Raw genomic sequence first — 19,661 nt, forward strand, 5'->3', positions numbered from 1 at the left:
ACAGAAACATTTAACACAGAACTTTTTCAAATGGAAGGAAAGTGTGGGTGATGCGGGGTATTTACACGACAAAACAAATATCAACTAGTACTCTTTCAACATGAACAATCTCACCATTCATACTCCCAATCGTACTACAAGAAAACATATAGACAAGTGAAGGGATCTTGTGGGGTTATGTACAAGGGAAAAGAGTTTCTTGTTATATACAATATACACCAACTGAGGAAATCAGAGAAAACCTGATACACAAAAGATTCAAATACAGTATCAATGAGAACGTGGTCAAATATATTAACGGGCAAAAAATGCACACTCTAGATAGGTCTCAATATACCGGGTGACAAGAAATCACCATGGGGAGAAGGGTAAATTAATCTAGAGGGGTCAGGGGTCGACGCGTTTCGAATCCCATTAATTCTTGGGATTCTCCTCAGGACCAAGAGCAGAAATGAATCTGTAAAACACAAAACAGAAACGAAAAAAACACTCAGTCAGCTATCTACATACTAAGGGAAACTCAACAAAGCGTCCGACCTTACACACACACTACTAGTACCTGTCTGGATTGCTTGATGGTGTCTTTGGAGGAAACTATTGGGAGGAAAAAAGTACACCGTGAGTGGCTGAAATCGGGAGCTGACGAAGTGTCTAACGTGGGAGGGGAGCGTCGATACACTTACTGGGACGTATTTTGAAGTCTCCACCAGAGGTTCTTTTTCTATATTTTGGGGTCTGAATTCAATCAGAAGTCGGCCGCGGAAACAGCAGTTAAGGGTCCATCTGTCGACAAAGAAAACCATATGAGTGAACTTGCACCATTCCGTCCTAGTTGTCGAGCTTGGGAAAGGTTGTTGGTTTCAGCGGTGTTCTTACCATCCGCCGTCTCTGTCCGTGAGCCTCGTTTGGCAATTAGATTTGGCGCCGTGCTGACTCGTCATAACTGGGGCCTTTTACTATAGCGTCATCCAAGTGCCTACGGATTCTGGGAGTTGTAGTCCATGTTATGTCGGTCTGGAGAATAGTGTAATTCCGGCATTTTGTGTAATTTATCCGTGTGCTCCGTTTGACAATTAGATGTTGTGCCGTGTTGACTCGTCCTGGCTGGGGCCTTTCCAATTGCAACATTCCGGTGTTCATGTATTCTGGGATTTGTAGTCAGAATAATGTCGGTCTACAAATGATACAATTCTGACATTTCGTTTAATCCCTTTGTTGTGCTATTGAATTTGAGGATAAGCATTGCCTCCCGCTGTCTCAGTTTCACTTCAATATCTCCTCCTCTTTTGTCTGGGTCTATTTTTGAGATGACCGTCCATTTGAGGTCGGTTTCAAGATGTCCTTCTTCTAACCAGTGTTGGACTAATGGGGCAGTCAGGGTTTTCGTCTTTATTCTCGATCTATGTTGTGAGATCCTTTGCCTTATCTCCTGGTTTGTCTTGCCAATATATAATTTTCCACAAGGGCACACGATTCCATAGACCACGTTGCGGGTTTTACAATTCGAAAAATTCTCGTGTTTCCAGAAAATGTTATCATGTTCAAACAATGATCCTTCCAATGTCAATGGACAATTGACACAAGTACCACATCTGTGGTGGCCTTTTATTGGTGGCAAACCAACATAGTCTCTAAGTGTAGGAGTAGGGATTTTTGGTACCATGGCTCGTACAAGATGATTGGCGATGCTTTTATCTTTTTTAAAAGCAAACAGCGGTTTGTTTTTGAACTGAGGATCCAATTCTTCGAGGAGGTGCCAATTTTGGTGGATGGTTTTCTTCAACCAATTCGATGAGTAGGACGAGTCACCTCTGAAAGGTATAAATTGCGGGGTCTCCCCGTGCACGTGAGAAAAGGAACCCCCCATGCTGGCCAGCAAGGGACCTATCCCTAAATAGCCAGTGCTTCTCAGATTCCGAGCGGGACCACTTCACCAGCGCCCTCGTTTGAGCCACCTGCCAATAAGCTAGAAGGTGAGGAATTCCAAGCCCCCCCTCCACCGGGTCTCTATAGGTAAGTTACCGATGCAACTGAGCTCTCTGATCTAGCCAGACAAGGCGTTCTATGTCGCGGTGCAATGAACGTAGGGCCCCTGTCCGCGGCATCAGCAGAAGTGTGCGGAATAGGTAGAGAATTCGGGGCACTATTACCATTTTCACAGCCGTGAAAGAGAATGTGGTCTCCATGTCCTAAGGGAATCACGGACGTGTCGCAGGATTGTCGTGTAATTCGACGTTCTGGTGGCTTTGATAGTAGTGGATACCTGCAATCCTAGGTAGGAAATGGAATCACGGGCCCACTGGATCAGGTAAGAGCACTGTAATAACCCTAGAGTCTAACAGCCACATGCATCATCGGGACATTTTGCGATTCCTTATTTGGGAAAAATAGGGAATCGCAAATAAGGAATCGCAAAATGGGATGCATTAATTTATTCGCATAATTTTAGCGATTCGGTGAAAATCGCAATTTTTACCGAATCGCAAGGATTATGCGAATTCTAAATTGCGATTTCGCAATTCCCATTGATTCCTATGGGCCAAAAGGCCCATAGGAATCAATGGGAAGGCATTGACATTTTGCGAATTTCTATTTGCGATTCGCAAAATGTTAATGCATTTCATGGGTGCAGGGGGAGGTCCAAATGACCCCCTCCTGCACCCGTGAAATGCATTTTTAAGTGCATGTTTCACACACACATGTCCTAAGGACATGTGTGTCTGCAACATTACAGTGTTTAAAATGCAATTTTGAGCATTTTTTAACTTTTTCGCAAATTACCACAAGGTTCAACCTCGTGGTAATTTGCACCCCCTAATTGCGAATTCGCAATTTAAAATGCAATCATGCATTGCTTTTAAGGAATCGCAAATTTGCGATTCCTTAAAAGCAATCGCATTTTTGGAATTCACTAAAAATAGCGGTTTTCCCAAAAATGTTTGATGCATCCAAAAAAGATATTTAGGAATCGCAAACGGCCGATTTTACCGATTTTACCGATTCGCACCGTTTGCGACTCCTAAATACCTTGATGCATGTAGCTTTTAGACCATAAAGACAGATCCAAGGCTTGTGACTTGTGCACATTAATCTTAAAACCCGAGGCAAGTGCGAGCCTATCTGGTTTGTCTAGGAAAGCTGGTAGAGATTCCCTAGGATGCTCCAGCATAGCCACTACGTTGTCTGCATATTAGCAGAGCTTGTGTTCCGACCCCCCGAAACGCACCCCCCTAATGCCGGTATCGAACCCTTTGAGCCATAGGATCCATATAGAGGGGAAACAGGAGCGGTGACAGCAGGCACCCCAGCCTTGTCCCTCTATGTATTGGAAAGGCCGATGAATCCATCCCATTCACCCGCACTGTGGCCGTAGGATTCGCGTAACTACCAAATACCCAATCGATGAATCGGCCTGGGAGTCCGAAGTGGACCCTATCAAAAATGTTTTCAGCGTCGACAGAGAGGATCATTCGTTCTGCTGGGAAGCATTCCAACCTGTCCACTAAGAGGAGAAGCCATTTGGTATTGTCGAAGCACTGGCCTCCGGGGACAAACCCAGACTGATCCGGGTCAATCAGCCTGGAAAGATGACAAGAGAGTCTGGTTGCCAGGATTCCGGTAAAAATCTTTAAAAACCACATTGAGAAGAGATGTAGGGCGAGCAGAGACCGCAAAGACATTTATCCTTTCCGGGTTAAGGGATCACCGTTATCAACGCTTATAGCATAGAGGGTGGGAAGGATGGAGCTGGGGTAGACCCAATCAAATTAAAAACCCGTACCGGGGGGGGAGGGGGGGTAGGGCGCTAGAGGGTGCACTGCGGGATGGCTGGCTCCTGAGGTAGCTCCGCCGGACGGGTGCCTGATGATACTAACAACGCGGTGCTGCCGACGTACCCAGCTTCCCTGATCGCAGATACCGCAATCGGAACAACTAGGCAATGATTTGCGGGTGCCCAGAGTGCTGATCATTGGGCGAAACACTGTTTTAAAACGATAATTAGCGAAGCCCTGCCGACCGATATCTCAAAATGGCGGTGCCCACGGACTGAAGCTAGCTGACAGGCGACTGCACGGGGGTTAGAGATCTGCGCTACGACACGATAAGCGACTGCTTGGTGCACTGGGAGAACGAGAAAGGATGCAGAGAACATAAACCATTGATCCCATGTGGTTCCGAACAACTGTCATACAGCGAAATGCAATTTGCCACTGCATGCGAAGTATTGTGATATCCACCGTCATTCCCTATCGCATCGGCCAGACAGCGTTGAGCCCCCACAGATGTGCTACAAAATGGCGGACTGACGAGCTTCTTTGAGAGCTAGAGAAAGTATGTGGACTGCGTGTCAGTGCCATACATGAAGAGATATACTCCTAGGCACCGGTTGCTGCGCGCCTGCATGTGAACCCAGCGTGCCATGGAGCCATCCATGCTAATAAGTAGGACCTGGAGCATATTACAGGATAAAGGTGGCACGCAATTCCAACCAGCGAGGTATTGCATCTGTGGGATTGCCTATTTGGCCTCTTGCACACTATGGTTGCTGTCACTATGCACAGCCCTTGACTGCATTCAGTGATTCGCCCTGACCCTGCGCCAACTGTACATTCAGCCCACACCATGGCGGTCCAATTGGTTCGCAAGGAATATAGCACGGCAAAGAAAAAATTACGGGAAATAAGGTATTGAATATGCCATGCTTTACCCGGCAAAACTCAAAGTGACCCACGCAGGCAGATCCACGATCCTTCCTACACCACAGGCTGCCCATGAATTTCTAAATAAGGTGGTCCGCAAAAGTAGGGGGGGGTTGGTCGAGAGGAACAACAGAGCGATGATGACTGAACAGCTCCATCAAGGTAAAAGTCGTGCTACAAACTGTGTTCACCTCCAGGTTGAGCTACGCCAAAGGTCTTGGCTTTCCTTCTAACTTACAACCCCTCTGCGGGCCAAGTCCTGCATTAGATGTGTACTGTCACCAACTCACACAAATATTCAGGGTCATTGTATGTTCCTTCACTTCCTTATGGCCAAGTGCCACAAACTTTAGAACTGTCTAAAGTAACCAGGCACACCGCACAGATGACACTACCCGCTACTGGTCCACCTCTATCTGTCACAAACTCCGCTTAGGGACTATCAGCGGACAGCGTAAACTTGCTGGGTCGGACACTATGTGCCATATCACGGATATCCGTATATTGATAAATTCCCAGATGATAATTCATTGTTGCGGGCAATGATCACCACTATATAACGCATCTGCTTAGAAATGTCACTGGTACCCTTTAACAGCAGATCCTGTAATAATGAACACACAATGGCACAGTTTCTAAACATAACTCAGTGTAGACCTATTGCAGGATGTAATGCCTTATTGCGACATCTCCAAAGAAGTTGATGCTTTATTGTTTGTAGCACTGTTTCTATGAACGTACTATAATACTGTGCACCCATCCACATCCACAATGTGGATGGAGACTTGCTTACCTGGTGGACCCCCCATGCGGGTGTCCCCTCAAAAGAGTTTCTACTACAGTTTAGTTGGGTCAGAATATGGCTTTGGCAAGGTTGGGATGCTGAAGTGGGTGGGGGGAGGGAGGGAAATTGGGGGACTGTTACTTGTAGACCACTGCACCTAAGACGCATTGCAAACAAGACTGTTGATTGCCCAGATTCTGAAAATATGCTAAGTCACAAAGCACCTCTAACACGGTACATCAAGTTGATACACCATAGATATATAACTTACTAATGTTGTAAAATCAACACAGCTGAACTTAATCATATGGAACGTACGGGACCTGAACAACCCCAAAGAAATTCGTCAAATATTTGCTTCTCTTGATAGACTCAGGTAGATATAGCATTCCTTCAGGAGACGCATCTTGCAGCTCATACACCAACGACACTAGGCACTAGATGGGCTGAAACGGTATACAATTCAAACTATTCCTCCTACTCACGGGGTGTTATCATTCTTATAGGCAAAGAAGTCCACTTCAAGGTTACAAGTGTCCTGAAAGTTGTAGAGGGTAGATATATAATTGTGGTTGGCATTATACGTAATCAGACCATAGCGTTGATCAACACTTACGGTCCAAATATTGATGATCCTGGGTTCTACACTAAAGTATGGCATGTTGTCTCTGAATTGCACATCACAAATCTATTATGGGGTGGCGATTTCAATATTGCATTGCGGGATGGGCTAGACCTCTCACCAAATACCACAGAACCACACAAACAAGCTTGCGCCGCTTAACGCGACGCCATGCTAGATTTACATCTCAACGATATATGGAGAATACGATATCTGGATCACACAGAAGCCAAGCACATAACTGCAGCACACAATAGCTGGTCAAGAATTGACTACTGGCTGGGGACGGGAGAGGTCTCCTTATGGACCACCTCCATTAGGCACTTGCCCCGTACACTGTCCGATCACAACCCGGTTCTGAAATCATTGCAAATGCCACATTACACTCCCCCTCCCTTTACCTGGAGATTCAATGCCACGGCAATCCTAGACTCAGTGTGTACAGACATCATCCACACGGCCATAGTGGAGTACTTCGAACTAAACGCCCCAACAACTGAAGACCCAGGACTCTTATGGGAAGCTTTTAAAGCGACAATCAGAGGTAAATGCATTAGCACCACTGCAGGAATTCTTAAAGATATTAGGCAACAATTACATATACGGGAAACTAAGCTACATGACTTGGAGCAGAGATATGCACGCACACAAGACTCCACCTTACTGGGAGACATAAAAACAGTTCTGCTGGAATACCAGACAAACGCCACTGACGAACTTAACTACGTCTCGAAACGTATGGTGGTATGGGCATACGGGGAGGGTGGCAGACCTGGGAAGGCACTGGCGCACAAAATCTGCACTGGACATACCCCGCAATACATTCACACGATAAGGGACCCTGCAGGCACCAGACAAATTTGAAACCACATATGGTCAACTGTACGACTCGCGCCCTACTGCCTCGGCGGAGGATATGAAGATTTACATGGCAGACGTACAAATTGCATGGCTCTCAGATACACACAGGACATATTTGGCACGTCCCGTCACAGTCAAAGAAATCACTGACATCATTAAAACTCTACCTAACAGCAAAGCGCCAGGACCGGATGGATTCACAGGTGAATTCTATAAAGCATTCCCGGACTTACTGGCCCCACACCTGTTGAGAATGTACGGCGACGCCCATGTGAAACAAACTCTCCCACCATCCCTGCGAGAAGCAATGTTATTGCGCTGTTGAAGCCGGGTAAGGTCCAAGAAAGCTGTGACTCATATAGGCTCGTATCACTTATTAATGTCGATACTAAGATCATCGCGAGTTTAATTGCTTCACGACTCAAACCACTAATGCCTCTACTGGTTAGGCCGGATCAGTCTGGCTTCATACCAGAACGATCTACAACGCATAACACGTGAACACTCTTTGCACTGTCTCACTACTTGATACCCGAAACTAGAGCTGCGGCGGTCCTGCTGGATGCAGCCAAGGCCTTTGATACAATAGAATGGCCATATTTACATGAAGTCTTACAGCGTATGAGCTTCCCGACTATATTCTTACAGTGGGTATTGATGCTCTATACTGACCTATCCGCCCGCTTAAAAATAAACAACTATGTGTCAGACCCAATCACAATAGGTAGAGGGACCAGGCAGGGATGCCCCCTGTCCCCATTGCTATTCGCGTTGGTGCTGGAACCATTAGCCTGCAAGATCAGGCAACATCATCACTACTCAGCGCTCCAATTCCCAACGCGACCCCAACATATATCCCTATACGCAGATGACATGGTGCTTTATGTTAGAGACCCAGCACAAAACCTCAATCCCCTATTGCGCGAATACATAAAATTTGGCCAACATTCAGGTCTACAAATTAACTGGTCCAATTCACAGGTCATCTCGCTGACAGATAGCACTGCTCCCTTTGCTATGGATTACCCACTAGAGTGGCAGGAGGAGCCCACGCGTTATCTGGGCATCTGGTTCCACAGAGATCCAGAAATAGTTGTCCGTACAAATTATGGTAGGGCCATTACCGCCTTGGAGGATAAAATTAACCGCTGGAATAGGTTGCCATTATCGCTAGCGGATAGAACTGCCATAGTGAAAATGGTGCTTTTACCCAAACTCCTTTATTTATTCAACAACATCCCCATCAAGCCACCAGCAGAAGTATTCCGCAACATAAGCAAATTGGTGCTTAATCTCATCTGGGCGGGCAAACAGGCCAGGTTAGACTTGCAGACATTAACTTTACCATATGCACAAGGAGGTTTTAAAGTACTGGATTTCATTCTCTACTACCTTTGTGCACAGACGCAATTTGCCCACTACTGGTATCATGAAATACTTTTCATCTCACATGTTGCTGTTGAAACAGGGGACGCGCTCCCCATACCCCTATCAGCCATACTACCACATAAACAACCTCCATTGCACGCTCTGGATATAAACACTATCGACGCCACTAATAAAGCCTGGTACCTGATGGGAAAAAAAGCGGGCAAACATTACCGTTATACGCACCCGCCCTACCATTACCATATCATCCGGCGCTCCCAGTCACCCAAGAAAAGGTGGGCATGGATCTGCTACAACAGGTGGGGATAGATAAAATGGGCGATCTGTATACTGAGGGACAATTTAGACCACTGGAGAGTCTGGACTACATTAGCAATCCAACACTACTATTCAACTTCACATACTACCGTTTACAAAGGGCAATAAAAGAACTATACCCGACATATCCTATAGAACCCCAACAAATGTCCTCTCTGCAGTTTATTTAACAGCACCTACAGCGAACCACATTGTCTCTAACCTATACACTAGATTGCAGGAGGATATTGCGGGAAACACTGAGAAAATGAGGTATAAATGGAATGATGCCCTGACCACACCACTATCTGAAGAAGAATGGTCCACAACATGTATGCTGACCAATATGTTAACGCCAAACGGCAATTTGAGGATATTCACTGCAAATACTTACACCAAATGTATTACACACCACAACGGCTCTATAGATATGGTTTATGTGCAGATTCCAGATGTAAAAGATGTAAAATGGAAGATGCTGGTTTTATTCATCGGTACAAAAGGGGGTGGTGATGGACGGAGCATCTGAATCAATCAAACACTCACACCCAGTCAAAAGATCTGGGTTTAATCCATCACCGTTCTTTAGCCCACTCTGCCACCCCAGTCCAGACATGGCTATGTGCAAATCAGTCTGACCCTGTGTCTCATGGGAACAGTTCAGCCCGAACTACCAAGCCATGTCTTCCCTGGACTGGAAACAAGCTTCCGAGGACCAGTTTCTGGCATTCCAGCCGTCTTCAGCCCGGCATGCTTGAATCCAGTGGCAAAGTGAGCAAGGGACTCACGTCTGAGCATACCCTGCCACACTTATGGTGGCCAAAAGCGGTACAAAAGGGGGTGGTGATGGACGGAACATCTGAATCAATCAAACACTCACACCCAGTCAAAAGATCTGAGTTTAATCCATCACCGTTCTTTAGCCCACTCTGCCACCCCAGTTCATCTGGCATGGAATTGCCCGAAGGTTGCGAACTACTGGGTTCAGGTGACGGGGCCTTAAGTGTTATGTTGGATGTAGCTATTGAATGCACGATACATACCTGTCTGCTGGGCATAGTCCCTCATATTCGGACAAGGAAAAGCAAATTCTGTGTTATAGCACTGCTATTGGCAAAGCGTAGAATCTCGCTCAACTGGAATGGTGCGGGATGCCCAACACTAAAGCAATGGATAGAAGACCTAACTTATTGCAAAGATACCCTAGCGACATATGAGGAGGAACTCCCAGCCAGATCACGTCCCAAAGACTATTGGTTGTATCTAATTGACTACCTAAAAGCGCAACCATTAGACCAATGCTAGTGAGCTTTGATGTAATGTGCACCATGCTGCTAGGGGCTACAATGCACTTGCAAAGTGATGGGAGGGTGAATGCTGTGGTGTAGTGGTTGATGTCCTTCTTTTCTTTCTGTTTGGCTCATGTTTTTATATTTTCATACTTGAAAATGCCAATAAAAACAAATTAAAAATAAATTTAAAAAAAACTCGTACCAGGAGTGGGGCTAGCACTGCACAAAACCTTTTATAAAAAACAGAGGAGAACCCGTCTGGACCTGTCAACTTGTTAAGTTTCAAATTTGAGATTACAGAGATGACCTCCTCCAGCCGAATGGGGACTTCAAGTTCCACCGCTTGGTTTGGTAAAAGTTTAGCTGTGGCAACACCTTGAAGACAGTGGGTTGGTCCACTCTCCGGCAAGGATTGAGCCGCATATAAGGTCTTGTAGAATTTCTGGCATTCATCTATGCTCTCAAGGTCACTATCACAGTCCCTCCCTTGCTGTTCCCGTATCTCAGTGACACTGGACGCTTGTCGCTGCACCCGTAGCCGATTTTGTAAGAAGACGCCCGCACCTATCACTCGCCACATAGGATGCATGTTTCAGGTAGACTGCAGCGTACTCAGCCCGGTCAACGACTAGTCCTGCCAGCTGTGCCCTGGCAGCCCTAAGAAGTTTCCAGACCCTGGGCGCCCCATCCTCTGATGAATGGGCTCCAACTCTGCCACTTCCCCCGTTAAGCGTTTCTCTCGCCTGTCATTGTTATCAGCCACCGCAATGCCAAGATACTCCCCCTGAACCACGGCTTTCAGTGCTTCCCATTAAGTTGTTGTAGAGATGGTAGGGGAGTCGTTAAGGTCTAAGTAATCTGTTATGCACTTTTGGATTTGCTGTACTACTGAGGGGCGCTGCAACATGGTTTCACGTAGTCGTCAGAATCGGCAAGTAGGGCGCCAGTGGTGTAGGGATAGAGATATCCTCACCGCCGAATGGTCAGATAAGGGACAGGGAAGGATCTCTATGTTCTGTGTCTGTGCATCAGGGAATCGGAGGTAAGAACATAGTCAATTCCGGCATATGTCTTGTGAGGGTGTGAGTAGAAGGTATATGCACTAGATCCTGGATGGTGAAGTCTCCAAATGTCTGTAAGTCCGGCTTCTTCTATAAGTCACTTCCCCTCCCCAGGGAGGGCCCCAGACTGCCCCCATCAATGTCTCAAGTGGTCCGTCGCATCATCGAAGGCCAAGTTAACATCCCCCCTAGGAGCAGTGTTTTGTCTGGGAGGCTGATGAGCTTGTGTTTTACCTCCCTAATAAATCCCTCCTGCCCACCATTGGGTACGTACACCATAGCAATCTTGAGTGTGTGGCCATCCAGGGTAAAAGTGTGTGCCAGGAGCCTCCCCCTAATCTCAGCCTATTTGCTATCTGTTTGGCCCGGGAATTTGGTGGAGACCAGAATCGCCACCCCCGCCATATTGGAGGTATTACAGGGGACATTTGGAAGGGAAACGCTCTGGACCTCAGTCTATGTGTATCAGTGGATAGTAAAGGCGCTTCCTGAAGCAGACAGTTACGAGCTTCCGATTGCTCAAGATAGGACAAGATAGCTCGCCGTTTGGTAGGATTATTATGCCCCTTGACGTTAGGGGACAAAATATTATTATCAGGAAACATAAGAGAGAGTCCCTATGTGTATTAAAGAGGGTTGCCCCGATCTGTAAAAGCGGAGAAAACAGTGGAGAATTAAGTATCATCAACCCAGTGAAATTTGGAGGAGGAGGTGAGAATGCAAAGACCCGCAACAAAAAACTAACAAAAGGAAACATTTACTTGCCAAGTCCGCAAATGTTCCGGGCAACCTGCCCTGTGGTAAGGCGTAGATGGCTAGTAGGAGCTCCCCGCCACCACCATCCCACATCAGGCCCAGCCAAATAAAGCAAATTGATCCCCATTAAGACTGCTAATACCAGCACCTCAGCCAATGCATTCAATCTGCAGCGTACAAATCTTCCGAAAGGGATTGCAGGACAGCCGTGCGTTCTTTGGTAATGGCCTCTGAGTCCGGGAGTAGGCTCAGTGGTGAATTCCCAACTCGCTGCCATCGCATCGGATCAGCTCAGCGCCCAGTGGAGGCAGCCCTCTCCGGCATAGTATGGTCATCCCCGGGGACATGGAGAAGTGATGCAGCCTCCTTGAAAGAGCAGACCTTGCGAAGCTTGCCCTCCCATTTAAAAATAAGTCTAAACGGGTGGCCCCAGGAGTAGATGATGTCCTTGGAGCATACGAGCGCTGTGACAGGGCAAAACTCCCGCCTTTTCTCTAGTGTAGAAGTCACCAGGTCCTGAAAAAGAAGGGGCCTTTAAGAGTGGAACTCAATGAGATGTTTGCCCAGCACCTCCCTTAAGATGCATTCTTTAAGCTTAAAGTTGTGTACACAAGTTAAAATGTCGGGAGGAGGAGAGGTCGACAGTCTTCTGAGTCCCACACGATATGTCCAGTCAAGCTTGATCTCTTGGTCGGGAGGGTCCCCTAGGATGTGATGGAACAAATCCATTACAAAGGCACCGCACAAATCCTTATGTTGTTCCAGTGGGAACGGTTCTCAAGATCCTCTGCGTTGGCCTGGAGATCTAAGTGCTGGTCTCGAAGTTGCAGGACCTCCTGTTGAAGCTGGGATACCTCCTCGTCTCTGGCAGTCATTTGATTCTCCAGTTCATCGACTCTCCATCCCCCATCGAGTCAATGTCTCTATGCATCTCCCGGATCTCTGCAGTCAGGTCCTGCTTCATAGTGTGGAATTCTCTCATGAGTTCTGTGAAGAGAGACTTCAGGACAGGGCCCTCCAAATCATCCGAGCCCCGTCACACCATCGTATCGTTATGTGCTGGCATTGCCTCAGCACCCCTAGTTCCAGCCTTGATTAGGAGTTCTTTAAAGGACATGTCTTTCCGAAATGTATTGTCAGCCATCTTGAGGTAGCTGCCTCCCCTCGCCGGTAGTTAAGAAGCGGCAAGGGGTGCGAGGAGGCACCCACCCAAGTAATCAAGGAGTCTCCCCGCTGAGTGGGCTCCCTGCCCGCTGCCAACAGGAGCACCCCACTGTCACAGGAACTGGCGTCAGTAAGTGCAGGCGAGGATGGTGGGCCTCTGGCTTACCAGCTCAGGTGATCTGCACCTCCGCCTCTGTGCAGTGCGCCACCTCTGAGTACTCCCAATGTGTGCAGGGGTTGCCACTTCAGGATACTCCTCCAACTGCAAGAATGTGCTGGACTGTGTGGAATCGGCACCTCCCACTGCATATCTGCCTCTGGGACACAGGGCCCCGGCTAGACCCGCTCCCCTGAGCAAGGCCTCTCACCTGCTTGGTGTGTGGTGCACTGCTCCTGGCAACGGAGGATAGGGCACCTCCCGGCGAGGGTCAGCAGCCAGGGAGTCAGGCGCTGTAGCGGGACCATCGTCCTGCTGCCATCTTGGGAGAGCCCACAGGTCCTGGTGTGTTATTGGTAAGCCCCGTAGAATGCTGCAATACTTGCGAGAGGGAACACTGTGGTCCAGATGTGCACGGTAGCTGGGGGGGGGGCTCATCTCAGCGGGTTGAAGGGTCACTTCAGGCGGCCTCAGATCCACGCTGCCATCTTGTCGCTATAGCTGGGGTTGTGCATTAACTCACTCAGGCACCCTCTGGCAGCTAAACGTTTGAACCTCGCAGTCTCCTCACATCAGGAGCCAGCTGTCAGGAGGGGGAATCTCCAGCAGGTGTCAACCCGGGGCTCAGTCGCTCTCACGCTCCTCTCTGCAGGGCCGCAAGGTAGGCCGCCGAACGTGCCTGGTCTGATCCATGCCGATCCCTTGAGCAAGGTGCGTGCACTGCACCGGAATCAAGTCAGAGGTGCTGCTGCAAGTCCTGGTCCCAAACAAAGTCCCAAACTGTGACTGGGGACACACTAGATGCAGTTATGCAGGCAGGGCCCAGGACACGGGTCAGAGCGACGAGCAGGCACGTCCTACTCGGTCGCCATCTAGGCCACGCCCCCCTTGGTCAATGTTTTTGAGAAGGTCTGTATCACGACTTCAGTTTCTCCTAGCCTGCACCATCTCCCCATAGGGGATTTCTCTTATGGTGGAGCTAGGATATGAACTTATAGCATGGAGAATGCTATTACACGCAGTTTTTTCTTATATATATCACTGTGTATGGTGCAAGCATGAACATACAGTCTTAAGTCCAAAAATTCAATCTCACTTCTAGAATATTTAATTGTTAGTTTTACATTAAAAACATTGGTATTCAGATGAGTATGGAAATCAGTCAGGCTCTCAATTGAGCCATTCCATATCATAAAAATGTCATCAATGTAACGAGCATAGAATATTATGCTGTTCTTCCATGTCTGGGCTACTGGGCCCCAGGCATGCTCCATCTCATACAAACCCATAAAAAGGTTTGCATAGGATGGAGCATCGCCGTACCTTGCTTTTGCAAGTACCTTCTGCCATTGTGTTAAAAGCATTCTGAGTCAGTATCAATCTTGCCATGTTCAGAAGCATTAGCATTTGCTCAAGATGTTGCGCACCATGCTTGAACAAAAAGTATTTGAGAGGCTGCATCCCTTGCTCCTTTTGAATAATAGTATGAAGACTTCCAACAGCCATTGTCACAAATAATACATATGTATGGTCCCATCTAAAATCCTCAAGTTTACACAGTAGGTCACCACTTTCCCTCAAATAAGAGGGCAGGTTTTGTACAATTAGTTTGAGATAAGAATCTACATATTCTGCAATATGTTCTGTCTGCCCACCATTCCCAGAGATGATTGGACTGCCCAGGGGAAACAGGCCCTCTTTCTGAGTTTTGGTAAGATGTAAATACACGGAAATCTGGAATGGTGGACCTTCAGATAACAATGTTCCTAGTCAGACAAAAGACATGATTCATGCCAGTCCCACAACTTTGAGTTGATGTTAATCTTTAATTTGTGGAGTAGGATTCAAACTGAGTTTCTCATAGCATAGCGGATCAGCAAGTTGTCTCTCAATTTCATTATGGTAATCCGTGCGGTCCATAATTACAATATTGCCCTCTTTATCTGCCTGCCTTATCACTAGTCTATCATCACCCTTCAGAGTTTTCAGTTATGCCCAATCTTTTCTAGTCATGTTGGTATGATGTTTGCATCTGTTTGATGCATGATGTTGGTCTTCAAATCGATAAAGGTCTGATATTACTTTACTGTAGAATTCATCAATTACTGTCTCATAGGATTGAGGAGGCATACATTTAGAGCTCGGCTGTAGTCCACTATCATTATTACAGTTCTCATATATTCCAAGGATATTAGCAAATTGTAAAACATCCCCAATGTGTTCTTCATTTATACAGGGTAGCAATCACATGTGAATTCTGAATGTCTTTAATGGATATGTGTTTGTATAGTCATAATGTGCATAGATGTATATATTTTAAACGTTTTGTATATATGTTTTTCTTTAGCCATGAAGAAGTCCCTTTTGGGTCTTAACAAGTTGGCTAAAAGGATTATGAATAGTGAATTTTAACAACTTTATATGTTCATCGTTGTCAGAAAGAATTGAGAAAATAAGAACATAATGAATTGTCATTTTTTTTCAGATCATCGCAAACAATCTGTGTCTTGCGAACTTTAAATGCTTATACTATTGATGGATGCGGATTCCACTTTTTTATAACAATATTAGTTTATATGTTTCATAATATATATGTATATATATATATATATATATATATATATATATATGTATATATATATTTATATATGTGTTTACATTTTTAAAAGGAAGTTTGTTTGTTGTATTTGTTAAAATATACGTTTAATTATATTTTTTTTATAAATTAAAGTCAATGTTTAATTTGGGTGTATTTTAATATTTAAAATGACATCATATATATTTTAAAATCGATATTTAATAAATATATATCATTGTAAACAATATTTTTTTCTCAATATTTTCGTACTTACCCCTTTAAGTATAGGGAGTTGATATTTTTGCATTTTATATTTTTTTCCTCGATATTTTTACAATCTATATTTTTGTAAACCCAAAGGAGTGAGGAATTGGGGCGAGAAATACCTGGTACAAGTACCTGGTTTAGCTTGGCATTTAAATGCCAACTGTGCTGTCACTGGTCCTAAGTAATGGTCCAGTTGCCTAGAAGTGGAATGCGGCCTTTACTTTGACATTGACAGAGATGTCATAGGTTTGGCCTGGTTTTAAAGTTATCTCAGACTCCTATTCTGCAACAAAGTCCAGGATCACTCTTGGGGGGAAGAAGTATTTCCTTAACAGCTGCTTCGCAGATATACAAGTGAGTGTGATCGTTTGCCTGGACATCCTCTCTCTCATCTCGGGTTTTTGTTCCTCAAGGGCATTGTGGCAAGAAAATTGCATTTTGCTGCATTTTAAAAAACGTTGAAGTCTATGGCTGGCCTTTTTGTGGTGCTTATCTATGTGTGACTGGTCAGTTGGATTCATTAATTGCAGCTTCGATGGGGTGTGGCATATGTTTTCTTTTGAATTCCCATCGGCCTTTGTTGAATTTTGCATTAGGTGCTTCAATTTTTTGCTGAATATAAAGTAAGTAAAGCCATTTTGTAATGTGACTCGAGTCATTCAAGGGCATATTTATGAGACCCTCGCGCCACTTTTTGTGATGGCGCAAACTCCAAAATCATATTTATGAGGCCACGCAAAGCCATTTTTCGGGGTTTTGTATGGCCTCATAAGTATGGGGTAAAGCAAGGAAGCACACATTGCTGCATTACCTTACTCTGCACTAGGGAGACATTTCATGGGCACTGCAGTGGTTGTTCCAACCCAACACATGGATTTTGATGCTTCCCATTTACAAAACCATGTGAACCTGGGGATGTGCCAAAACCATACACCTTTCCAGGGGAGGCGCAACAAGGAGAAATAACTTTATTTCTTCTTTTTTTATCCGCTTTCCATGTGTGCATAGAAAGAGGAAAAAACCTACCAGGATTACTTTTATGTAGGAAGGTGCCCCTTCCTGCACAAAAACAATCCTGCTGACAGCACAGACACCCCTGCATCATGGTGCAAGAGTGCCTGCATTGGGGCTAGGCTGCCCAAATGGAGCAAGCGCTGCCGGAAAGGAAAGGAATGCACCCTATTGGATAAATACCTTGCATTCCTGCCCTATAACTTTGACGTAGGGCAACACAGCGAGGTGACATACTGTACTGCCCTATGCCATATCCCAAAAAAGGAGGATCTCAGTGTCTACAAGTGGGTTGATGCAACACTTTTTTTCTTTCTGTATGTGGGCAACAAATTAGATTTTAGGGTCATTGACATTGTAGGTTAGAACTATGTAACAGGTGTTACTATGATTTTGACATTTCTTACACATGTATTTAATTGATTTGTTGAGCCTTTGGGTTGTTTGGGGGTTTTTGGTTTTTTTGTGAGTGCCAACTCGTGTTTGATGTTCACTTTATTTTATCTAAATTTTTACAATCATATGTACTGGTGCTGTAATTTACTGTTCTTTAGGATTTTTTGTGATTCTGTTGCAATTGCTATGTGTGGGGTGTGTGTGATTCGAATGTTGGGTGGATGTTATTTTCAGCCAGCTCAGCCTGCAGTACTGATTGAGTAGCTATAGGTGTTTCCTTATATAAATTTAGGGCCAGATGTACTAACATTAGGAATATCAATTTCCTAATTGCAATTATCTCTAAATCACGATTAGGAACTCAGTACAATTTTTTTTCTAAATAGCGATTCCTAGTAAGTTCCAAATTGACCTACCTCATGACTATTAATGAGGTAGGTCACAGTTTGCAACTCATTAGGAATCAGTGCCATCATAGGGATGGTGTCTGCTTGGGACAGCAAGCCACCATGTTTGCGACAGGTTTTTAATAAAGCAATCTTGTTTGTATTTGAAATGCAGCCTTGTTTCCCTAAAGGAAAATGGGATCTGTTTTAAAAAAATTTAATGTTTCCATTAGGTTTTTTCAAGAGCTGGCAGTGGTTAACAGTCTCAAAGGGGAGGGGGCCCCAAGAAGACCCCTTCCCCTTTGCAAATAGCTTACCACTACTTTTAAACGGGTGGTAGAGTATTACTATTTTGCGACTGGAAGTCGGTCACAACACATTAATGCATAGCATACCAATTTTGTGTTTGCAAAGGACACCACTTACAAATACCAAATCGATATTTGTTTGTAAACCAGAATTGCGATTTGCTAACTAGTTACCTAATCACAATGTGGTGTTTTTACATTTGAAATAGCATTTTTGCAGTCACAAATGGCCTGATTCTGTAAATTGTGCCACTTGTGACCACAAAAATCATTTGTGCAGCTGGCCTGTAGCTCCCTCTATGCTGATTTACTCTATTGCAGGTTCAATGGATTTTAATTTCCCACCCAGTGCCCATTTCATTTATGCCTTGACTTACCAGTTTTGGAGGAATTATTCACCACATTTATATCCACACCCTTGTGCATTCCCTATGTGCACGTTGGTAATAATCGTTCATTTGTGGACTATTGCTCAGATGTGGCAGGCTACTATGTGTTTGACCTGACAGCCCTATGGTGGTCTTCCCCAAACTTTATGTCAACTCACCTTATATTTTTGTTGATTCATTTTTGTTTTCCTTAGGAGTCTTAGCATTTTTCCACTGCTAACCAGTGCTAAATTGCATATGCTCTCTCCCCTAAATGTAGTTTTATTGTTGTATCCACAATAGGCACATTTAATTTACTTATAAGTCCCTAGTATAGTCGTGTACACAAGTTAAAATGTCGGGAGGAGGAGAGGTCGACAGTCGTCTGAGTGCCACACGATGTGTCCAGTCAAGCTTGATCTCTTGGTCGGGAGGGTCCCCTAGGATGTGATGGAACAAATCCATTACAAAGGCACCGCACAAATCCTTATGTTGTTCCAGTGGGAACGGTTCTCAAGATCCTCTGCGTTGGCCTGGAGATCTAAGTGCTGGTCTCGAAGTTGCAGGACCTCCTGTTGAAGCTGAGATACCTCCTCGTCTCTGGCAGTCATTTGATTCTCCAGTTCATCGACTCTCCATCCCCCATCGAGTCAATGTCTCTATGCATCTCCCGGATCTCTGCAGTCAGGTCCTGCCTCATAGTGTGGAATTCTCTCATGAGTTCTGTGAAGAGAGACTTCAGGACAGGGCCCTCCAAATCATCCGAGCCCCGTCACACCATCGTATCGTTATGTGCTGGCATTGCCTCAGCACCCCTAGTTCCAGCCTTGATTAGGAGTTCTTTAAAGGACATGTCTTTCCGAAATGTATTGTCAGCCATCTTGAGGTAGCTGCCTCCCCTCGCCGGTAGTTAAGAAGCGGCAAGGCGTGCGAGGAGGCACCCACCCAAGTAATCAAGGAGTCTCCCCGCTGAGTGGGCTCCCTGCCCGCTGCCAACAGGAGCACCCCACTGTCACAGGAACTGGCGTCAGTAAGTGCAGGCGAGGATGGTGGGCCTCTGGCTTACCAGCTCAGGTGATCTGCACCTCCGCCTCTGTGCAGTGCGCCACCTCTGAGTACTCCCAATGTGTGCAGGGGTTGCCACTTCAGGATACTCCTCCAACTGCAAGAATGTGCTGGACTGTGTGGAATCGGCACCTCCCACTGCATATCTGCCTCTGGGACACAGGGCCCCGGCTAGACCCGCTCCCCTGAGCAAGGCCTC

This window comes from Lissotriton vulgaris, chromosome 4_1 (genome assembly GCF_964263255.1).
Source record: "Lissotriton vulgaris chromosome 4_1, aLisVul1.2, whole genome shotgun sequence".
Classification (NCBI taxonomy): Eukaryota; Metazoa; Chordata; class Amphibia; order Caudata; family Salamandridae; genus Lissotriton; species Lissotriton vulgaris.